General features: G+C 38.4%; 1 protein-coding gene across 4 annotated transcripts in view; it reads right to left on the bottom strand.

Moving 5' to 3' along the window:
* Rbp6 (RNA-binding protein 6) overlaps window positions 1–25,995 on the bottom strand; it is a 1,756,398-nt gene that overhangs the window by 1,193,847 nt on the left and 536,556 nt on the right. Inside the window, exon 1 of one of the 4 annotated variants that reach the window (XM_067788146.1) lies at window positions 21,506–21,510. The exons of the other annotated variants lie outside the window; for them this stretch is intronic. The gene's annotated coding sequence lies outside the window, so the exon portion shown is untranslated. Of the gene's footprint in view, window positions 1–21,505; window positions 21,511–25,995 lie in introns of those variants that run through there. 4 annotated transcript variants of the gene reach the window in all.

Raw genomic sequence — 25,995 nt, 5'->3', positions numbered from 1 at the left:
TTTGAGTTGCAAAACCGCTACCAAAAAGCAAATGAGATATTGCAGGAGTTTGCTTCAGATATTGAAAGATTGGCTCATCTTGCAAATGCAGACGCACCCGTGGAATACACTGAAAGGGTAAAAATCCAGAGCTTCATAAATGGCATACGAGATGTGGAAACGAAGCGGGCTACATATGCGAATCCAAAACTAACGTTTGCTGAAACGGTATCGCATGCACTGACTCAGGAAACAGCCTCACTTTTGAGTAAGCCAGCGTATAAAGCTCATCGAGTGGAAGTGGAAAAGCCAGACTGGGTAGACGCAATTTTGGAAGCATTGAAGGGATCACAACAGAAAAATGCTGGAGTGATTAAATGTTTCAAGTGCGGCAACCCAGGTCATATTGCACGACATTGCAGCACCGGTTCCAATAGCTCCAACAATCTGGGTGGCCGTAAACGCAGAGCTGAAGGAGATGAGCAAATTTCCAAGTCCACTCAATCGTTAAACTAAAGCGAGTCAGCCGCAAGGGGCGACAGCTGGCTCCCTCAATTGGATGCCCCATAATCTCTATCTCACCAATTGGAAGAAGGTCAAACAATCTTACTGTCGGAGGACATGTGGATGGAAAGCAACGTTTACCGACTGTAGATACGGGTGCATCTCATTCCATCCTTCGAGCGGATTTAGTCAACAAAAAGATAAGACCATTGCATGGAGCAAGATTGCGTACAGCCACTGGAGAAGACAGCACGGTTCTAGGAGAAGTATCATGTGAAGTCGCAATTGGGAACGTCACGGTAGTACACAATTTTATAGTGGCAGAGATTGTTGATGAAATCATAATTGGAGTGGACTTCTTAATCGACCAGGGCATCAAGATTGACATGCAAAGCAAGACGATGCGATATAAGAACATGGATGTACCACTTAATTTCGGCTACGAGAGAGGCTACAGCAGTAAACGGGTGCTGGTGGAAGAGAGTCAGCGAATACCACCAAAATCCGAAGCAGTCATCTGGGCAAAGGATGATGGAGATTGTGGGATAAACAAATTGTGGGTTGTCGAAGCAGCAAACAAATCAGCACTGAACATACTTGTAGGAAAAACCCTGGCGATGACAAAACAAGATGGACGTATTCCGGTAAGAGTACTCAATGAGTTCAAGCCACCACTCAAACTGAAAAAAGAGCTATATTGGGAAGATGCCAAGAGGCTGAAGTAGTTATTAACTGTGAACAGCTCCAGGAACACGTTTCATCTAGTAATACTGATCTTTCAAATGACATCACGGCATGGACGCCGGGGCTAGAGGACGCCTATCAGAGTAAGGCAAAATAACTGCTCCTAAAGTACGCGAAAATATTTGACCAGGATGGTTCCAAACCAGGCCGCATCAATGTTGTGAAACATCAAATTGACACTGGAGACGCGAGGCCGATACGTCAAGCTCCACGTAGTGTAGTAGTGTTCCACTGGCGAAGCGGGAATTGGTGAGTCCAATTATACAAGAAATGAGCGACAGCGACGTCATCGAACCATCAGCTAGTCCATGGAGCTCACCGGTAGTACTTGTAAAGAAGAAGGATGGAAAAATGAGGTTTTGCGTGGACTACCGGAAGTTAAATGACGTTACGAAAAAGGATAGCTACCCATTGCCAAGAATTGACGACACTCTGGACTCGCTATCTGGTACGAAATGGTTTTCCACACTGGACTTGAAAAGCGGCTATTGGCAAGTGGAGGTGAAGGAGGAAGACAAAGAGAAAACAGCTTTCAGTGTCGGTGATGGTCTTTGGCAATTTACAGTGATGCCTTTTGGACTTTGTAATGCGCCAGCTACTTTTGAGAGACTCATGGATCAGGTACTGAAAGGACTACATTGGAAAACATGCTTGGTGTACCTGGACGACATCATCGTATTGGGCAAGAGTTTTGATGAACATCTTAAGAACTTGGAGGAAGTTTTCAGAGAATAGCTGGGGGTAGTCTGAAGTTAAGTCCCAAAAAGTGTACGCTGTTTAAAAAGGAAGTAAATTATTTGGGCCACAAAGTAACTACAGAAGGTGTCTGTACAGCGAATGAAAAGATAGAGGCAGTAAAGGATTGGCCAAGACCACAGAACCTATCATGAATTGAGAAGTTTTCTTGGGCTGTGCACATATTACCGCCGATTTGTACTACATTTTTTCAGCGTGGCCCATAGCCTCCATGAGCTTACAAGAAAAAACAAAGCTTTTGAATGGAAGAAGGAGCAAGAAGTGGCTTTCCGAACATTGAAGGAGCGTTTATGCACTGCCCCAATGTTAGCATATCCGATTCCAGGAGCAACATTTATTCTAGATACAGATGCGAGTGGATATGCTATAGGAGGCGTTTTATCACAACTGGTCGATGGACAGGAGAAGGTAGTTGCATATTACAGCCGTTCGATTGGAAAACCAGAGAGGAACTACTGTGTTACGCGGAGAGAGCTGTTGGCATTGGTAGAGTGCATTAAACATTTTCACAAATACCTCTACGTTCAGCGATTCCGTGTCAGGACAGATCACGCAGCGTTGAAATGGCTTCTACAGTTCCGTAATCCGGAAGGAAAATTGGCACGGTGGATCGAGCGACTACAAAGCTACGACTTTTCCATTGAGCATCGAAAAGGTAGTACCCATGGAAATGCTGATGCAATGTCACGAAGACCATGTAGTTTGGAATGCAAGCACTGTTCAAAAGCCGAGGCTAAAGAAGACATTATAGATGTCCGGCTACTGAATATAACATGTACAGATGAATGGGACAAGGAACAGCTAAGAAAGTGCCAGCTAGAAGATGCAGATCTGTCACGTGTTATGCAAGGGCTCGAAAGAAATGAAAGACCAAACAGGGAAGAGATGTCAGCAGAGAGTCCCATTGCGAAGTCATATTGGGCACAGTGGAACAGTTTAGAATTGATATCCGGTTGCCTTCATCGAGTATGGGAGAGTGAGGATGGTAAATACAAGAATAAACTGATAGTTGTTCCCAGAAAGAGGATTCCTGACGTGCTCAGCGAGCTGCATAATGGTCCAAGCGGAGGTCATCTTGGAATCACGAAGACGCTCGAGAAGATTAAACAGAGATTCTATTGGGTTGGTTACCGTCAGTCGGTCACTGAGTGGATTGCGAACTGCGATGTTTGCAGCAGAGCGAAAGGGCCCAGAACACGAAGTCATGGCCAGATGAAGCAATATAACTCAGGTGCGCCATTTGAAAGGATCGCCATGGATGTCGCAGGTCCATTTCCTACTAGCAACCGCGGAAACAAATACGTACTGGTGGTTATGGATTATTTCAGTAAATGGCCAGAGGTATACCCAATCCCAAACCAAGAAGCAGAAACCGTAGCAGAAGTGGTTAAAAACGAATGGGTTGCAAGGTATGGTGTACCAATGGAGTTACATTCTGACCAAGGCAGGAATTTCGAAACAGCTGTGTTCCAGGAAATGTGTAAGTCATTGGGCATTCGAAAAACACGGAAAACTGCATTGCATCCTCAATCCGATGGTATGGTAGAACGATTCAATAGAACATTGGAGGAGCACTTAAGGAAAGTAGTAGACAAGTACCATAAAGAATGTGATACCCGCATACCATTATTCTTGATGGCTTACCGATCAGCAGTGCATGAGACAACGGGCCAAACCCTGCAAAAGTAATTTTTGGCAATGACCTTAGCCTGCCAGCTGATTTGAAGTTTGGGATAGATGCCAATGCGGAGAGAAATGTCAGGAAATCCACTAGTAATTTGGAAGAAGAGCTAAGAGAAATAAATGATCTGATAAGGCAACGAACAAAGATTGTGAGTGACAAGATGAAAGCCAGATATGATAAAGCAATTAATTCAGAAGGTTTTCAGGAAGGAGATTTGGTGCTGTTATACAACCCACAACGTAAAAAAGGTTTGTCCCCAAAATTGCAGTGTAATTGGGAAGGCCCATACAAAGTTGTAAAACGGATCAACGATGTAGTGTACCGCATACAAACCATCGATAAACCACGAACCAAAATGAAAGTGGTCCATTTGTCACATCAATAATTCAATTATTATGCATCTAAATAAACGAATAAATAATTGCGTCTTTACATATGTACGTAAACAAACAGCGGAGCGGCAATGCACAAACACATGCATATATCTTATCTGAGCTGTCACAAGAGAGAGCAAAAATTTGTGCACGTAGTTGTGGCTGGCGAATTTGTAGCCGAAACAAACTAGTAAGTTCTGGAAATCGAAGAGCCTAGAAGTATGCAGCGTAAACTATAAAAGCGGGGCAGGCGAGTAAGAAGTAATTCAGTTTGAGTTGAGCTATCAATCAGTTTTCTTAAGCACGCGATCTGGCGGCCAATAGTAGAGTTTCATTTGAGTTATTAATCAGTTTGGTTATTAAGCCAGCGAGTAGCAAAGTATAAGTGTTATTGTGAAGTACTTTAATAAAAGCCATTTTTCCATCATTCAATATTGGAGTTATTTATTCAACTGTTTAGTGATCCGAACTTAGCAGAGGATTGCAAATAAGAGGATTTGCAGCAAAATCGTTACAATACTTTGTGTGAGGATGCAAAGCTTCACGTTTTTTGTGGTCTACATGTTAAAACTATGACTATGAATCACGTATTTCAAAAATATATGACGTAAACGTAACTGTTTGATGAAATTTGATGAATTTTGAAGCTTCTAGCCGTAAAAAAGGGGCAAAAATGAGAGTTTATATGAAGTATATAATATATATACCACCGATCTCTATGATTTTTTCAGACAACAATATATGCTATATACGTAAGCATTTGGTGAAATTTGAAGCTTCTAGCTGTTAAAATAGGGCTGGAATTGCGAAAAAATATGTATATACTATATATATATATATACCACAATATATATACTATATATACCACTGATCTTTATGATTTCTTTCAGAAAACAATGTATGCTATATACGTAAGCATTCGTTGAAATTTAAAGCCTTTAGCTCTTAAAATAGGGCAGTAATTACGAAAAGTTTCTTACCTGAACAATCGGTTGTTGGGAAATATACTATATATACGACCGATCTCATCAATTTTTTCAGACAACAATATGTGCAATATACGAAGGTATATGGTGAAGTTTGAAGCTTCATTCTGATAAATTGAGGAAGATATGACAAAAATCCTCTTTTTCTGAAAAATCGGTTGTATGGAGGATATATGCTATACTGGTCCGATCCGGCCGGTTCCGGCAAATGTCTAATCGGACACCCAAATACACCCGCTCACCAAATTTTATGAAGATATCTCAAAAATTGAGGGACTAGTTTGAGGACAGACGGACATGGCTAAATCATCCTGATTATTTCGGTATACTTAATGGTGGGTCTATCTATTATCCTTTAAGGACTTATAATTTTGGGTTTCGTGACGAAATTAATATACTATTTCATTTTCACGAAAAGTATAATGAGGAGGTCCACACTAAAATGTAATATTTACATTATACTGTAACAAATTTACTTGCAATTCCCCTTATTTGCAATCTTCTACTAAGTTCGAATCACTAAACTGTTGAATAAATGACTCCAATATTGAATAATGGAAAATGGCCTTTATTAAAGTACTTCACAATAAATAATACTGCTATTGCTCGCCAGATAGCGTCTCAATCAAAACTGAATTATTGTGCCTCTACTGTTATTGCCTTTTTTACTCTCTGATTTCCTCGTTCGCAACTTCTAGGCGCTTCCATTTCCAGAATCTACTAGTTGGCCATCAGCTATCAAATTTCTCAGCTTTAACTACAATTGCATGATTTTATAGCTTCTCTCATTGCATACTTTCGGGAGTATCTTAGATATATGCATGTGGGTGTGCGTTACTTCCCAGCTGCGCGTATGTACATATGTTTAGACATAATGATTGATTCGGTTATGTATATACATAATGATTGATTTCGGATTATCGGATGCTACGTGTAATATATGGTGTTGCGGCTGCACCTCACTTAGCCGTTAGATCGTTACAGCAGACAGCTAAGGATTCGGCCAACCCATGCAACCCAGCCATTTCTACATTTACGCAGGATTTCTACATGGATGATCTGCTGATGACTTAAAGGCCATACATCAGAACGTATCTACAATTCTTCAAGAGGGTAGTTTCGAGCTGCGGAAATGGGCCACGAACTGCGCGGAGGTTAGGGAGAGTATTTCAAACATATCTCAGTCTATTTCACATTATATCGTCGATGACAAAAACGTCAATGCATTGGGAATCGTTTGGAATACTGAGGAAGACTACATTACGTTCGCAGTTAATTTACGAAACCCTCCTATCGCTTTAACAAAGAAGGCATTCCTTGCTGACGCTAGCACATTATTCGACCCTCTCGTGTTACTGGCTCCGGTGATAGTCAAATCGAAGATGTGGTTCCAAGACATATGGCGCGCTGAAGTTGGTTGGGACGATTTGGTACCACATGAAATAGCAAAACCTTGGAAGGAACATCGTTTACAATTAGAATCGCTAGCCAATGTGAGAGTTGACCGCTGGATCGGCTCTGGAGTCAACGAATCCTTTACCGAACTGCGCGTCTTTTTTATGCGTCTGAGCGAGCATATGTCGCTGTATTGTACGCGCGAACTGTCTACAACGATGGTCGAGTCACTGTGGCACTAATCTCCTCAAAGACTAAGGTGGCGCCTATCAAAGCGACCACGTTACCGCGATTGGAACTGTGTGGTGTTCACCGCGCGGCGAAGTTAGTAAGAAGCGTATTGAGTAGTTGGAACAACATATCATATCCCCATTTTGCGTGGACCGATTCGACGATAACGCTGGCGTGGTTGCAATCTCATCCGAGTCGGTGGGAAATGTTTGCTGCCAATCGCGTCGCAGATATACAAGAGACTCTCGCACCTGATTGTTAGAATCATGTGGGCTCGGAACGAAATGCCTAGGATTGCGCTTCAAGAGGCATCTCACCGGTCGATCTCTTGGGTCACGAGCTTTGGTGGTCCGGACCAGACTTTCTGAAGGTTGCAGAACCGTTTCAAACCCAATCTTCTTCGAAGCTGCATACGACCGACATAGGTTTACGAAAGAAAGTGCACTCTCACGTTTTAAACCCCATTACTCAATCGACGATACTCACGAAATATTCATCGTTTTCGAAGCTTCGCAGAATCATGGCTTATGTTTTGAGATTTATCGGCAATTCACGCGCAAATCAGCTACACGTCTTGAAACTGAGTGGCCTCTGACTTGCTACGAAGTATCAGAGGCGGAACATCGCTTAATCAAATATACGCAACAACTTTATTTTGGGAATGAAATCGCCCTGTGTGCAAAAAATAAACCTATCCCGCTGCGAATTAGCCTGTTACGGTTGCAGCCTTTTCTCGATCAACGTGGTATTCTTCGGGTACTCATTGCATACTTACAGGCTTTTCCATTCCAGAACTTACTAGTTAGTTTCAGCTACAAAATCGCCAGCCACAACTACGTTTATAACTTCTCATTTGAGTAATACTGGCACAAATTATTGCCCTCCCTTGTGAGCAATTCAGATAAGATATATGCATGTGTTTGTGCATTGCTTCTCCGCTGCTCGTATACGTAAATATGTGTAGACGATATTATTGATTCGTTTATGTAGATACATAACGATTGATCTATATATAGATGTGCATGATATCACTGTTTAGTATCGGCTTAGAGATGGTAGCACCCCTTAGTTTTGCTAATATTCGTAACAATATGTATTTCGCATTTGAAAGCTACTGGTAAAAAATATTTAAACTAATAATAACTTTACCTTTCAAGGAAGAACCAAGCAAATAGGATACCCACGATGACACGCTCAAGGGAAGCCGAGATGATGAATTTGCAATTTCGCTGTTTATTAGTTTAATTGAATTTCTAATGCTCTTTGTAAACTAAGATAAGATTAATTTTGAACTTATCATATTTCATCGATAGTTCAAGGGCGGCGGTATGTTGAGTTCATAATTGCATATCTATAATGTTATAATTTAGTTCCCACAGGGGTTAATGTGCAAGCACGAAATCATATTGTAACGGATATTAGCATCACTAAGCTATACCATCACTAAGGCCATGCTAAGCAGTATTTACGTCAATAATCAAATCATGTATACACATATATAAGGCAGCCGAGAGGTGTCACACACAGATGCATTTACGCCTATGTGTGCGCGAGAGACTGTAAACTACAAACATTCACATCAATAATTCAATCATTATGTATCTACATAAACGAATCAATCATTATGTCTACACATATGTAGGTACACGCAGCTGAGAAGCAAGGCACAACCATATGCAGACATCTTATTTGAGATGCTCCTAAATGTAGGCAATTATAATTGTGGAAGTGTCGCTCACACATAAAAGCATGGGGTATGAGAGAAGCTATAAAATCGTGCAATTGTAGTTACAGCCCGAAGTTTGAGAGATACTGGACTAGTAGATTCTGGAAGCGTCTAGAAGAGGCGAACGAGGAAACCAAAGAGTATAAAAGGCGACAGATGTAGAGGCGCTGTAATTCAGTTTGAGTTGAGCTATCAATCAGTTTGATTAAGCACGCGATCTGGCGGCCAATAGTAGAGTTTCCTTTGAGTTATCAATCAGTTTGGTTATTAAGCCAGTGAGTAGCAAAGTATAAGTGTTATTGTGAAGTACTTTAATAAAGGCCATTTTTCCATTATTCGATATTGGAGTTATTTATTCAACAGTTTAGCGATACGAACCTAGCAAAAGGGCAAATAAGAGGATTTGCAAGTAAGTAAAATCGTTACAATATGTTTCGTTGTCATACTTTTTGCTTACTTACTATTTTTCCGTGCAACTAACGCCACAAATATTCTGTGCTCTACCAAAATTATTAAAGCTAAAGAAATATTAAGTAGTACAATTAAATGTACATCAAGTGTATCTCACATTATTTATTCCATGGGATTTGGTAAGCCGCTACCCGCATACAGTCCACTGCATAAAGTAAACCGCCTTAACAGTTTGTATGCGGTACACTACATCATTGATCCGTTTTACAACTTTGTATGGGCCTTTCCAATTACACTGCAATTTCGGGAATAAACCTTTTTGTCGTTGTGGGTTGTATAACAGCACCAAATCTCCTTCCTGAAACCCTTCCGAATTAATTTCTTTATCACACCTCGCTTTCATCTTGTCACTCATAATCTTTGCTCGTTGCCTTACCAGATCGTGTATCTCTCTCAGCTCTTCTTCCAAGACACCAGTGGATTTCTTGACATTTCTCTCCGCATCGGCATCTATTCCAAACTTCAAATCAGCTGGCAGTCGAAGGTCATTGCCAAAAATTATCTTTGTGGGAGTTTGGCCCGTTGTCTCATGTACTGCCGATCGGTAGGCCATCAAGAATAATGATATGTGTATATCCCAGTCCTTATGGTACTTGTCTACTACTTTCCTTAAATGCTCCTCCAATATTCTATTGAAACGTTCCACCATAGCATCGGACTGAGGATGCAATGCAGCTGTCCTTGTTTTCCGAATGCCCAACTTCTTGCACATTTCTTGGAACACAGCTGATTCAAAATTCCTGCCTTGGTCAGAATGTAACTCCATTGGTACCCCACACCTTGCAACCCAATCGTTTGTAACCACTTCTGCTACTGTTTCTGCTTCTTGGTTTGGGATTGGGTATACCTCTGGCCATTTACTGAAATAATCCATAACCACCAGTACGTATTTGTTTCCGCGGTTGCTATTAGGAAATGGACCTGCGACATCCATGGCGATCCTTTCCTCTTTATGGGAACACCTATCAGTTTCTTCTTGCATTTAGCATTCTCACTCTCCCATATTCGATGAAGGTAACCGGATATCAATTCTAAACTGTTCCACTGTGCCCAATATGACTTTTCAATGGGACTCTCTGCTGACATCTCTTCTCTGTTTGGTCTTTCGTTTCGTTCGAGCCCTTGCATAACATGTGAAAGATCTGTATCTTCTAGCTGACACTTCCTTAGTTGTTCCTTGTCCCATTCATCCGTACATGTTATAGTCATTAGCCGGACATCTATAACGTCTTCTTTAGCCTCGGCCTTTGAGCAGTGCTTGCATTCCAAACTACATGGTCTTCGTGACATTGCATTAGCATTTCATTGGGTACTAACTTTTCGATACTCAATAGAAAAGTCATAGCTTTGTAGTCGCACGATCCACCGTGCCAATTGTCCTTGCGGATTACGGAACTGCAGAAGCCATTTCAACTATGCTTGATCTATCCTGACACGGAATCGCTGGCCATAGAGGTATTTGTAAAAATTTGTAATGCACTCTACCAATGCCAACAGCTCTCTCCGCGTAACGCAGTAGTTCCTCTCTGGTTTTCCAATCGAACTGCTGTAATATGCAACTAACTTCTCCTGTCCATCGACCAGTTGTGATAAAACGCCTCCTATAGCATATCAACTCGCATCTGTATCTAGAATAAATGTTGCTCCTGGAATCGGATATGCTAATATTGGGCAGTGCACAACCGCTCCTTCAATCTTTGGAAAGCCACTTCTTGCTCCTTCTTCCATTCAAAAGCTTTATTTTTTCTTGTAAGCTCATGAAGGCTATGGGCTACGCTGGAAAAATTTGGTACAAATCGGCGGTAATATGTGCACAGCCCAAGGAAACTTCTCAATTCATATAGGTTCTTTAGTCTTGGCCAACCCCTTACAGCCTATATCTTTTCGTTCGCAGTGCAGATGCCTCGCGTCTCCAGTGTCAATTTGATATTTCATAGTATTGGTGCGGCCTGGTTTGGAACCATCCTGGTCAAATATGTTTGCGTACTTTAGGAGCAGTTGCTTCGTCTTTCTCTGATAATCTTGATCTAGCCCATACATCCATGCCGTGATGTCATTTGAAAGATCAGTCTTGCTAGTTGAAGCGTGTTCCTGGAGCTGTTCACAGTTAATAACTACTTCAGCCTCTTGGCATCTTCCCGATATAGCTCTTTTTTCAGTTTGAGTGGTGGCTTGAACTCATTGAGTACTCTTACCGGAATACGTCCATCTTGTTTTGTCATAGCCAGGGTTTTTTCTACAAGTATGTTTGGTGTTGATTTGTTTGCTGCTTCGACAACCCACAATTTGTTTGTCCCACAATCTCCATCAACCTGTGCCCAGATGACTGCTTCTGATTTTGGTGGTATTTGCTGACCTCTTCCACCAGCACTCGTTTACTGCTGTAGCCTCTCTCGTAGCCGAAATTAAGTGGCACATCCATGTTCTTATATCTCATCGTCTTGCTTTGCATGTCAATCTTGATGCCTTTGTCGATTAAGAAGTCCACTCCAATTATGATTTCATCAAAAATCTCTGCCACTATAAAATTGTGTATTACCTTGACGTTCCCAATTGCGACTTCACATAATACTTCTCCTAAAACCGTGGTGTCTTCTCCAGTGGCTGTACGCAATCTTGCTCCATGCAATGGTCTTATTTTCTTGTTGACTAAATCCGCTCGAATGATGGAATGAGATGCACCCGTATCTACAGTCAGTCAAAGTTCCTTTCCATACACATGTCCTCCGACAGTAAGATTGTTTGACCTTCTTCCAATTTGTGAGATAGAGATTATGGGGCATTCAATTGAGGGCGCCAGCTGTCGCCCCTTGCGGCTGACTCGCTTTAGTTTAACGATTGAGTGGACTTGGAGATTGGCTCATCTCCTTCAGCTCTGCGAATACGGCCACCCACATTGTTGGAGCTATTGGGACCGGTGCTGCAATGTCGTGCAATATGGCCTGGGTTGCCGCACTTGAAATATTTAATAGCTCCGGCATTTTTCTGTTGTGATCCCTTCAGTGTTTCCAAAATTGTGTCTACCCACTTCCACACGATGAGCTTTGTATGCTGGTTTACTCAATAGTGAGGCAGTTTCCTGAGTCAATGCATGTGATACCGTTTCTGCAAATGTTGGCTTTGGGTTTGCGTATGTGGCTCGCTTCGTCTCGACGTCCCGTATGCCATTTATAAAACTCTGGATTTTGACCCTCTCAGTGTATTCTACGGGTGCGTCCGCATTTGCCAAATGAGCCAACCTTTCAACATCCGAAGCAAACACTTGCAAAGTCTCATTAGCTTTTTGGTAACGGTTTTGCAACTCTATTTGGTGTATCTGCTTCCTGTGTTCGCTTCCGTATCGCCTCTCTAGGGCACTCATTAATGCGTCATAACTGTTCCGTTCGTACTCTGGAATAGTCTGTAAGATTTCGGCAGCTGGTCCTTTCAATGTTACGAAGAGTGCAGCACCTTTATCTTCAGCATTCAAATTGTTCACTGCTGCAGTCTTGTCAAACTGTAGCTTAAAGACCTGGAAAGGAACAGAACCGTCAAAGGATGGTGTTTTTACCTTTGGATTCCTTGCTGAAAAAGCTGGGCGATTTAATTGCAACTCCTGTATACGACCTCTCAAAGCATCCACCTCTGCCTCGAATTTTTCTTCAAACTACATTATTTTTTCGTCCATGCGCGTCTCGAGTTTTGATGATATACGCGCCTCTTGTGCTTCTAGTTGTATTGTTATGCGTGTCCCCTGTTCTTCCAGCTGTGATGACATATTTGTGGATCACGGATTTGTGGATATTTGTGATGACATTTCTGTTATACGTGCCTTTTTTCTTCAATCTTCGCTGTAATACGGTTCTCCTGCGATTCCAGCTGAGTTTCTATCTTGGATGTAATCTGTGTCGACATTTCTGACATTTGCGACGACATTGATGTCACTGTCGATGTTTTGTGCAGATATTGCAGCCAAAACCATGTTCTAGTCTGTGCTCGTAACTGTCTGCGATGTTTCGTTTTTCTCTTCAATTTTTGTTGTTGTCTCGTCCCCATCAGGATAAAAGACAAACTCGTCCACATCAATTCCTTGAGACTCCATTACCTCTCGTACCCGTGCTTGAAGTTCGATCTTATTGCCGGTTGTATTTAATCCACGGGTCTCCAACTCCTTTTTCAGCTTCTGGATCCTCAATTCACTCAACTTTGCCATGCCCAAGTTGTATTCCTAATCATCGGAATTTATTCAAGAATTCCTCTTCTGAGACCAATTGTAACAAATTTACTTGCAATTCCCCTTATTTGCAATCTTCTACTAAGTTCGAATCACTAAACTGTTGAATAAATAACTCTAATTTTTAATAATGGAAAAATGGCCTTTATTAAAGTACTTCGCAATAAATAATACTGCTATTGCTCGCCAGATAGCGTCTCAATCAAAACTGAATTATTGTGCCTCTACTGTTATTGCCTTTTATACTCTCCGATGTCCTCGTTCGCATCTTCTAGGCGCTTCTATTTCCAGAATCTACTAGTTGGCCATCAACTATCAAATTTCTCAGCTGTAACTACAACTGCACGATTTTATAGCTTCTCTCATTGCATACTCTCGGGAGTATCTTAGATATATGCATGTGTTTGTGCGTTGCTTCTCAGCTGCGTGTATGTACATATGTGTAGACATAATGATTGATTCGGTTATGTAGATACATAATGATTGATTTATGGATGCGCATACAAGGCACTGCTTAGCATCGGCTTAGGGATGGCACTACCCCTTAGTGTTGCTAATATTCGTAACAATACGTAGTTTCGAGAATATTTACAAAGTTTACCATACCATTAATACCAAACGAAAGTTGTTTTTTTTTTTATATTGAGCAAGATTGCAAAAAAGTAAGTAAGCAAAAAGCAAAAGGGTTACTTGTATTTTAAATTACTACGTCCCTTTAGCCATCAAAAGCTATTAAAAAATGTAAATGTTACGCTTTGGTGCGACCAGGATGTAATTGTGTCGCTTTAATATGAAACTCCATACAAATAGGGAAAAATCAAATTGTTGGAAAAATTATATAACCTCCAGATTAGCGACCTTGCTAGTTGGGTGATTAATACCTTAGTAAACAAGTAAAGGTGTCTACTTTTAGGTGTAACCGAACATTATATACTCAGCGTGAGCCTCAATTGTACATTTCATTTCAGATAAATTACTTTTCTACATAACACGTGGCAGCGCCCGTTTAAAAAAAATTTCTCCAGATTTCCTCTTACAATAAAATTTGATAAGTGAAATATCATTAACTCAAAACTATTTTTTGCTAAGTTATAGCTTATTATTCTAGTCTACGACCCTTTTGAACTTGTTTTATATCTAAGCTGCTGTGGTCTTAAACCGATCCCGTCCATTTTTACTAGAAATATTTCCTACTATAAGGCAAATATATATACCCAATTTTGTTACGATATGTAGATTTTTCTTCGAGTTATGGCGCCCGAAACATAGAAAATTGCTTAGTCATAAAAGGGGCGGTGCCACACCCATTTTCAAAAATTTTAGTACTTTCCAATTTAATGTTACAATTCAATTTAGAAAGTAAAATTCTACTAATACAAAGTTCTTTATTTGCTAAGTTATAGCTTATTTTATTCGTCCACGACCCTTTTATAAATCTTTTATATAAAAGCGGGCGTGATTTTTAACCGATCTCGTCCATTTTTTTAGAAATATTTTCTGCTATAAGGAAAATATGTGTACCCAATTTTGTTACGATTGTAATAAATTGGAACGAAAAGGTTTTTTAAACGCCTATGTATAGAGTTGAAATGCGATGCATCTTTTATTAACGAAATTCTTTTCTATTTATACAAAAGTTCTTAACCTACACATACATACTTACATGAATGTTTACATACTAAAAGTGCATGACTTAATAATGAATAATGGTTTGTCAGCAAATTATTGTATTGACCTACATATTGTCAAGCCCTCTATCTTGCTAACCTGCAGGTGACCAATTCTATGTCAATTTTCTCTGACAGCCAAGCTGCCATAAAATCCCTGCAATGCAGTAACACCTCGTCACTAGTGGCATTGAAGTGCAGAGAAACCCTCAAAAAACTAGCTGAAAATTGCAATCTAAGCATAATATGGGTTCCTGGCCACTGTGACATCTCGGAAAACTGCGCTGCGGATGAGCTAGCTAGGGAAGGCACCAACCTGCAAACAATAACCTCCGCGGGTTGAGCCAGCCCTCCTCTAAACACTTGCAAACACTGCCTGCGATCTCTTTTCACGGATCAGGCAAGAGATCGCAAATGGTGATATTGTTAAACCGTATCTCTATAAGCCCACTAGTAGGCCTTCTTACAGGTCACTGTCTCATGGGCACTCACGGTGCCTGTATGGGCCTGCAGACAAATGACTTCTGCCGCAGCTGTAGGGACAAGGAAGGTATAGAAAGCGTAGAGCACTATCTGTGCCACTGTCCCCCACTGTCAAAAACCCGGTACCAATGCCTCCACAGATACTCCTTTAGGTGCCTTGCGGAGCTTGAATCTATAAACCGAAACGACATCTTGCGTTTCATTAGGCAAACGCACTGGTTTAGCCTCACTGGGGTCTAAACTTTCTTCTTCTTCGAAAAGTAGGGTAACAGGAAATAGGGGCTCCGCGTGGTAGCACAACGGGCCACAACGGCCTACGTGAGTCTCCGCTCGAACAGCGGAGGCAGCTACTTTAACCTAACCTAACCTACATATTGTCAATATGATCCGCGCGTAAGCTGATTGGTATGACGAATCAATATATTGGGCGATTTGGCAAATGCGAGTGAACTCATGGTGGCTATCTGGGTCAGCTAAATATGAACTTTTGTTTGTATGTATATTTGTAACGTTAAGCGCATTCGAATTGAGGTGTTTCCACGCAACACTACACCATCGGACTTTTAAGTGAGCGTATATAATTTTGTGCTTAATTATAGGAGGTCACTCTAATGTCACTGTTATGAGTGTGCCGTGTTGTTTCATTTTAGTATAAATAACCCAGTCAACTTGCTTGCGTGTTACCAAATTTCAATCTTTTGCATTCAGTTGTACTTTATGTCATAGTGGTAACTTACTATTATAAGTAGTGAATTTTTTGCTTATGTGCTTTCTTGTTGCTTTTATTCGTTTGCATTTGCCTTACATACAGTGCCCGTTATGCTGACTCTCGCTTTTTTTTATAATATGCTGACTTTTGCTATTTTTTTGTGTATTTATAATGATGAGTAATGTTACACATTGAAATTTGTTTTGCACAGCCGACCTTTAAGTGCGTCGACTCACCTAAAATTCGGTCTGTGTTTACAAATTAACGTTTGTGAATTAATGGTAACTTGATAACAATATGAATTTTTAATTTTTTTTTGTTTTTGCTTTCTCATTTTTATATTTGGCGATTCTGCTGGCTCAAGGTCTCTTTAAATAAAACACATAGGTTTTTTTCTTTCCGATATATTTCGGTTACACTACTATGTGTTTTATTTAAAGAGACCTTGAGCCAGCAGAATCGCCAAATATTTGCAAGAACACAGGTCGCAAAAAATCCAATAGTTTCTCATTTTTATTTTAATATTTGTGTTGTCCTTACTTTTGAATGGCGAGTAAAGTGGAATGCTATTGTTGAAACTGTTTTTTTTTTTTTTTGTTAAATTATGCGGGGTATTAGCATATTTTTTATATTGGGTTAAGCCTCTTCTTATGGACTGTTAATTCTTTATTTTGTATATTGGTTAAAGTAAAACTATTTGCTATTACTATTTTCTAATCTATTGGGGATTAAAGTAAACGTATTTTTCCTAATATGTAAAATTATGACCTCTCCAATAGCGAAGTTTTCCTAGATGAGATCCGTGCTAGTAAATTTATAATTATTTATTTAATGTGATATTTCTACTAACTAAAGTTGAATGTTTTTTGTATTAACCATTTTTATTAAACAACCATTTTCATTGTTTATCGAGTTTTACTAAATTAAGGACACATAAAGTAAGAAATCTGTTATTAATTATGCGAAAAAAAAAATTTAGGGGTTGTGATTGACGGAAGAGCAAAGTAGTTTTAATTAATGGGTAAACGGGAGGTACAATGAATGCAAAAATTTTCATATCTTTATACTTTTTCGTATTTTGCAGCAATATATTTTTGATCTTTTACGTCATGCGATTTCTGCGGAGGCCACCAAGACAGAATGGTCATGATATTAATGAAGAATTATTTAATTTTTAACCGGGATTTGTCACTTTCACAACCTTTTGGGTTTGTGCAATTGTTTGATCTTAGAGAACTTGGGTACCAACTTTTATTATTTTAAATTTGCCTACTCGAGTATATATTCAATTACTTTTCACCAATTTGTCCCTCAGACCAACTGTGTTTTTCCTTATAAAGTTCAAGGCCTGCATTGCCGGCATTTCTTGTATGCCTGGTCGAATATTTTCCTAAGTCAATAACTTCCTCAATAATCTGGTTGCTTGACAATTTTTCTGCGCTACAATTTTTCTATCCAAAGATGAAAACGAGCGCGACATGTCTCATTGTTGCAAATTTATATAGCGCTTCACATATATTTTTATATGTTCTCTTTGTGACTTTTTCTTCATTTTTTGTTGTTCTTATTTGGCTGGGTTTTTAGTATTTTTTTTTTCTTTAGTTTTAGCATATTTCCACTGTCCTAGAATTTCCTATTGCTTCATGACCATCTGTGTCAGTAGCATTCAAAGAAATTATGCAAATGTTGATTTGCTATTGAACTTTGGCAGGGTTAGTGAGTCTGCCTTTAATGTTGAGTGGGGAGTTTCAAGAGTTATTATTTTGATTATTTGTTGCTCTTCCTCAGCTTTGGGTTTGGTCTTAAGAGTTTAGAGTGCTTTGAAAATTAAATGCGTGCTTGAGCATTTTTTAACTGCCTATATTTAACTTTAATATAATTTTTGAATATAGTGGCTATTGTAATGACTAAAAGCATGATAACGCAGATTAAAACTGCTAGCCAAACATCTTGAATGTTTGGCGCAGCTTTTGTTTCTGGGGAAGTTGGTGGTTCATATTTTAATATTCTACTTTCTGTTTCTTTATTTTCTGAGTTTCCTGAATTTTCCTTTCCTAATTCATATCCGGCTAATGCTGTCATTATGCCGTGTGAAATCTGTGTCCACCAGGACATTTTGAAATATAATTATCTTCCTGCTTCTATGAGTAAAAAAAATTTTCCATGAAAACGTCTACTAAGTTTAGACTTCAACAAAATTTTCTTGGTTTTTATGTAATCATTCCAATTTACTTTTATTATTTTTCCCTAATTCATTTGACATTATAAAGATCTAAGAAGAATTTTGTTAATTTAATTTTTCCTTATTTAATTAACATTATAGAAGCTATTGTATAAAATTTGTTTCTAAGATTTTTGGTTTTCAAGGCTGACATCAAACTTTTTGTAAAAAACTTTGTTCATCCTACAATATAAAAAAAAAATCCTAAGCAAAAACGAAGTTTTTGCTCATAGCTTAGCGTCTCTAAGGCCGCTCAATTGATTCTAAAAAATTTTAATTATACTTAAAAATTTAGGACTCCTTGCTGCCAGTCAGAATGTTGTTTTGCTGCGGATTTTCGCTGTCAGCCAAGATCTCCTTATTCCACTTCGCTTATGCTTTTATGCGGCCAGTCATGCTTAAACTTTTACGACGCCTTGTTGCTGGTCAGCATGTTGTTTAACTTTATTTGCCGTTAACTTCGTTTTTAATTTGCTCAAATCCTCATAACTGATGATGGTATCATTGTATTGACCTACATATTGTCAATATGATCCGCGCGTAAGCTGATTTGTATGACGAATCAATATATTGGGCGATTTGGCAAATGCGAATGAACTCATGGTGGTTATCTAGGTCAGTTAAATATGAACGTTTGTTTGTATGAATATTTGTAACGTTAAGCGCATGCGAAGTGAGGTGAATTCCACGTAACACTACACGATATGTAAATTTTTCTGCGAGTTATGGCTCCCGAAACATAGAAAATTGTTTACTCATAAAAGGGGCGGTGCCACACCCAATTTCAAAAATGTTAGTGTTTTCAAATTTATTGTTATAATTCAACTTAGAAAGTAAAATTCTATTGATACAAAGCTCTTTTTTGCAAAGATATGGCTTATTTTATTCGTCCACGACCCTTTGAGAAATCTTTTATATAAAAGTGGGCGTGGTCCTTAACCGATTTCGTTAAGTTTTCTTCAAAGCATTCCTTATAGTAAAGGCAACCTCTCTGCCGAATTTTGTTACGATAGGTTTAAAGATTTTTTATATGATTAATAATATTTGTAAAATTGATTTTGTCACAAGTGGGCGGTGCCACGCCCATTTTAAAATTTTTTTTCATAGTTTTATTAAGAGTCTCAATATCAGTCCACACGTCAAATTTCAACATTCTAGGTGTATTATTTACTAAATAATCAGGTTTTTTGTGTTTTCCAAAATGTTATATATATAAAAAGTGGGCGTGGTTATCATCCGATTTCGCTAATTTTCAATACCAATCTATTCTGAGTCTAGATAAGCTCGAGTACCAAATTTGGTGAATATATCTCAATACTTACTCAAGTTATCATGTTAAAGGACAGACGGATAGACGGACGGTCGGACGGAGGGACATTGCGCAATCAATTTTTTTTTTCGATACTGATGATTTTGATATATGGAAGTCTATATCTATCTTGACTCCTATATACCTGTACAACCAACCATTATCCAATCAAAGTTAGTATACTCTGTGTGCAAAGCACGCTGAGTATAAAAAAAGTTTAAATCTATATTTTAAGTGGAAACTAGTGACAAATAGTCCTAACTGATGGTTTCAAGTGAACGTAATGAAGACTTGGTTGCAAATTTTAGATATCTGCAAGTCGAAGGGATCTACATTAAAAGGTAACATTTCTCAAATTATATAAATGTTGCGTTTTGATCTATAACTCCACAAATGCAAGATAGTTATTAGTTCCTTAGCATATGTAATAGTTAATAACCAATTCGTTACCGAATGAATAAAATGAATTCGAAAATATTGAGCCATTCAACAAGAATATGCAAATCAAGAATATCTTGGCAAATATTTTTAAATTACAATGCAATCAAATTCATATTTACTTTACATAAGCACATATACATATGTATGTAAATAGGTGAAAACATGTAAATGTCGTTAGCTGTGCGAAAATTTATTCAGCCTTTATCGAGTGCAGGCTCACATTTGTGAAAATTTGAAATCAATGACTTTCAAGTAATTGCCTTAAAATTGCGTATTAAATATGTGGAAGTGGGCGTGGTAGTGGACGTAAATTTTGACTATAAATATGTGTGTAAGTATAATTATTAATTCATTCACATATATACATGCACGTATGTATTTTATTTGTCTGCAGGAAATTCAAGCTGAAAGTGCAAAATAATTACTCATACGCCCAGTATCACAAAAGTGTTAGCAAGTCCTTGTTCTCCATCAATGTAGGAGATCGCATATACATATGTACATATGTACATGCAAGCATCCATATTTGCTTTGTAGTTTGTTTGTATACGAATACATCTAATTGTGTAGAGCAATATTGTCAACGGGACTCGAATTTACAGCTGAAGTGCTCATAATTGGAAGCTAACTGGCAATATGGACACCAGCACCACCTGTTGGCAACCGTGTGTGAAGCAAACTGTTACAGTTTTTGTTATTGCCGCCACTGGTAGCTCATTAGTGTCAAAGCATACAAACAAATTCAAACCTACATACATGCATACATACATACCCGCACATACTGTGATATTATTGACACTTATTCGAAAAGCTGAGCAAACACAGCGAGCCAAATGGTGAATGCACATATTTGTATTACATATATACAGACACACATACATGCTAAATATATATATAAACACATGTATATACAAGAACTTATGAAATGAAGTAAGTATCTCTGTGTTTATGTGTTTGTGCACCTTTGCATCAGATCAAGCAAATATCAACAAAACATCAAAAGACATCACTCTTCCATATAATTTATTTTCTTTACCATTTCCTCTAAATCCAGTACTAACAGCACTTCCGGTCATATTCTTAAATTCTGCGCTTGGCAGCTGTTAGTGGCTTTGGTGAATTGAACGTGAGCTTTCATAAACAATTTGCACATTTAAGTCAGTCAACAAACAGCAACAGGCCATCGGAAATTACAATGTTATATAGGCTATTACCAACAATTTTAATGTATGTGTGTATGCAGTAGGGACATCATATTCTCGTTTTCATATGTTATACCCGGGGTTAAGTTGATTTTCCACAAATAAACTTGGAAAACTATAATTTAAAATACAGTTGTTACACTTATAGAATGCCATTCTGACATTGAAGCGGCTTTAAATAATATCCTGCCGACTGCAGTCGATTGGAGACCGAATCTTTTCAGATCCCATTTATCAACAGAATTTTGTTCGGCAGGGTTGTCACAACAGAGTGGGCTAAATACGTTTGCATTATACCTGACAGCAAGCGTTCATGGAAGCTTAACATAGCAGCCAGAGATAGGAAAGCCTCAGTCACCTTTGACCAAAGAGACGTGGTATTATGGCATGGTATCTCGAGATTGTTTCTGGACTGGTTTGCAGAAACCAGATCCAAGTTGTGCTAGAGTGACGCGTGTCTCCCTAAGGAGAATAACTTGAACGACTATATTATGAAATATTTCAATAATACTGGTGCAAGACACATACGTTTGCGAAAACGTGCAATACTTGTCTGTCATTTTAGAACAATGAGCATATCCGAATTTAAGACACCAAACTCGATATATGTATTTCAGATTAGTAAAGAAGAGATCTACAATGCAATAATTAGGCTCGATTACTTCAAAAGTCCGGGTTTTGATGGCATTAGGCTTAGAGACCTAAAATAAAAGCTGAGAGTTTAGCTCGTTATCCTCAGCATATAAATAGTATGGTGTCATACCCGCCCTTAAAGTCTCGGTAGTAAGGTCTATATATAAAGCAAGTTCAGAATATACTCCAAAAACTACCATCCCATAGAGATATTACTTGTTATTAAAAGAATATTGGAGAAAATTGTCATTACCATATTGACAACGTTCATTGTCAAATATAAAATAATTAAGCATAAAGTCGACTTATATTCAATACCCTCTATCAGGAAAACCTCAGCTTTTTAGGAGGGCAGATAAACCAGTTTTATAGCTACATTCTAAATACCTTATAATATGAAATATCCCATTGCGTTATGAGAAACCCCGTTGTGTATTCAGTGGATGTAGTGTTTATGTTGAGTAATGTTTTGAACATAATGCTTTGTAAAGTAGGTAAATTGCTAGGGTTGCATTTGGAGAGCCTGGTGTTGGTTCTCAGGGCAGATGTTATCAGAAATGTCAACGGCGGACGGACAGAAAACCCGAACTGACCAAATTAAAATCTTTTCCGATACTGATAATATTGATGTTGGGATTCAAGTCTATATCGACCCCTTTACAACATTATCAATGGCGTGGGTTTATATCTAAAGCAATCAAAATAATAAATATCTAAAGCAAATCAAATATTAATGCAAATGACTTAAAGCTCTATAGATGAATCACATGGGCATGGGATGCATTTCTCTTGCAAGTATATTGGTAAATGCTGCCATATGAGATTTTCTAAGGTATATTTCCTTTTCTATGAGTACTCTATCGGCAAAATACTTTACTTTAGGTATAGCTGTTGCTTCGAATAATAATAGTTGTGAGCCCAAGGCCTATGTTAATTTAGCTTTCTTATGGCGGTACGCGACGAACTTTAGAGATCCATCCACTACGGTAATTTTCTATAGTTATTTAGTGCAATTTAATTTAGGCTGTCATTTGGGATCCCATTTAACTTCAATCAATGGGCAAGAATTGAAAGTGTTCAAAGCAAATTAGTTCGATTTGCTCCTCAGCTTGTCTATTTCGATAACTCCTGTCCTCTTTATTTATTTAAACTGCAGCGCTGATGCGTGATGATTTCGGGGGATCGCTCCAGCGAAAGGAGTATGGGGAAGTGGTCGGATGCAACTGGTAACATCGGCTTCCAGTTGTCACAGCTGACAAATCTTGTGTGAATGATGGTTATGACTTGCAGGCTATCATAAATTCCTCTCGTTCACCGTGCTGAGCGTCGTGTCATTTATTTGGTCCAACAACATCTCATCTCTGCTGCCCGCTTGCGTATTGAAACGCCACAGATTGTGGCTGGCATTCAAATCGCCTAAAAGAATGCAGCCATTGATTAAGGTACTTATACCAGCACTGTATCCACTGAAGCGGCAGGTAATCGGGGATATGTTGATGTTAAAATTTCTGGATATGGATCAACTTATGGGACAATTATTTATGCCTTGACGCTCCAGACACTGTCCTGCGGCCGATATCAGGGTCCATAGATTGCACAGTGCAATGAGTGATAAATGCGAGATCGCCCCCAATTCCTCTTACGCGATCTTTTCCACGGGCGCTGTAACCAGACCTTTATAGTTCAAAATAACATTTGCAAATGATTTGGGCAGTCATTGAGTACATTCAAAAATGGTTAAAATTATATGAAAGAAAATTACTATTAAAAACATCTTGATAAGAGCTAATGTAAAACTGCACATTTTTTCAGTCTAGGACAGCGTAATTTTTTCTGTCAAAGAACTCCCTCCCACTTGATCAATACTCCAAAAACCTTTGTCACATCCTTACATTAAGACAAGAGACATCGGCGTTGGGGTAATATTACAAACATCCCCATTTCAACCTAATAAATAGGAACCGATTTATGAAAAACCAATACCACCCGCCATCAAAAATTCAACAAATTCAATAAATCTCCTGCGTAGAAGCAAAAGGCGCTAAGCCCATTTCGGAATTTTTGAGTTAATAACAGCAAACATTCTCAAAACAGAACAATCTTTACAGGCGAACCTCACTAAGTCCACTTCAGATGTATAGCTGGTTGCTTACTTAGGATTTAATCAGCAAGTCATGTGACGATCTTTTTTGTGACAGGCAAAATTCATTAAATAATTTGGGACTTAGTGATTTTTGCCATAAGGTCGAAGATATTAGATAAGGAATATCAAAATTAAAGCTTGTGTAGAGATTTCTAGACATGGGATATACAAATTTCTCTTTATTTGAGATGGGACTCAACCTCATTCCCACAACGTCATTCCCATCCAATCCATATTTGAATTCCCAGAAGTAACTGTTTTAACGTTTTATCGTTTTTGTTATTTCAGCCCTTTGTGCATTATTTACAACCTTCGTACTTATGTTGCGTTTTTCTTTGAACCGGCGAATAACTTATTGAAATAGCAATATACCCCAATTTTCGTTAAAACTTTGACAGCTATGCCAAGTTTAATTAGTGTGACTTAAGCGAATCGGGAGAAATATGATATGGAATGAAAAGTTTTAAAGGAGGTATAACAACCTCGTTTTCAATTCTTCCACTTTTCTCCACTCATACATTATCACATACACTATCCACTCAGAGCTTTCTGATTTTTCATAAGTTTGCAGTCTGTCAGATGCCACTCTCCCTATATACCAATATTAACCCATATGCAGTGAAAAACCCCTCTTTCTACAAAATGGTGCATAGTTCACCGAAATCGGCCAAAAGATGCGTAAAAAAAAATTGAGAAATTTGCGCGCGGCGTATTCGTATAAAGATTAGTTGAGAGCGTATCCTAATTCCTTTGAGCAAGTGGCTATCGAACCTGCCATAAAATGTCTATATCTTTCATGTAAGTATAACTAAAATGTAGTATGTGCTAAATGTATATTAATATAAATATACGAAGCTGAATGAATAGAAAAGGCCAAAAGTTAAGCACCTACAAGATGGAGATTTGATCGAGTGCATCCCCTCAACAGAACGGGCACTTCAAGATTGTGGTTTCAAAGTAAAGTTCTTTATGGGACTTACGAAGTACACTTCTAACAGATGTCGCCTTGTCTATTTTTCTGTGACGTGTTGCCTAAATTTATTATATAATATTTCTTGAAATAATGAAGTTTCTTCAAGGTGCTTTCCACTTTATATATGAAGCCACCACCCCCGGCTCCACTACTTAACGTTCGCAATCGGTGGTGACTCATGTACATCTGTAATACTGACTTTATCGTTTTGAACTATGGGTCATGGCAAAGTCCTATTACATTTTAATTTAAAGTTTCCTGACTCCAACACTTGCAATTATTACATGCTTACTTTTTGCCCCGTTATTTGCACATACTCATTGGCAGCATCAACTCTCTCTACCCAGTACTTACTAAAATGTAATAATAACATTTAGCTCTCAGCAAACCAACAATGAAAGTGATTCAACAATTTCCATCAATTCAAACTTAGTGTATGCAGCACCAACAAACTGTCAGATATGGAAAAAGTGCCAGGTTGTAAGCGATGCATTGATTTAGTTGCTCATACGCCATGGTGCACATATTATATACACATACACACTAATAAATACATATATGCATAAATAGAATATGTAAGTATATTAAATACCAACAAACATCTACATATGTATGTGTATCTCAATATATGCTAAATGTAAACATTTCGCGCTCGCACTCACTCGCCGGATATGGTCTTTATTCAAATACAAATAATATAAAAATTAATTCTCGATTGCACGCACACACACAATTATACGTAAGCTTTCGAAATGGTAGCAGATTAAAACTACTACATATCGTATTGGAATGCTTAGACAATGAAACAGTTAGTACTGAACTATACCACAGAGTTATCAGTTGGATTCTCAATATCCTCGAATCAAAATGAGATTCAGGGCCAAAGACATTGAAAAGGAAACTTAAGTCGAATACAAAGACCAGTCAATTGATGTATTCAACCTGTCTACCCCATTTTCAGATTAAAATGAGAAACCTTCAATTAAAAATCAGTTTATTCAGTTTAAAATGAGAAAATTTCAATTCAAAATCAGACTTTTAACTTAAAATGAGAAAGCTTCATTTAAAAACGAGAATTTTCCATTTTAAAGTTGGATTGTTCACTTGAAAATGAGAAAATTTCGAGTCAAAATAAGAAAAACTCATTTAAA

This window comes from Eurosta solidaginis, chromosome 5 (assembly GCF_040869045.1).
Source record: "Eurosta solidaginis isolate ZX-2024a chromosome 5, ASM4086904v1, whole genome shotgun sequence".
NCBI lineage: Eukaryota > Metazoa > Arthropoda > Insecta > Diptera > Tephritidae > Eurosta > Eurosta solidaginis.
The sequence above is the reverse complement of the archived record's forward strand: the minus strand, read 5'-3'. Positions and strand labels throughout refer to the sequence as shown.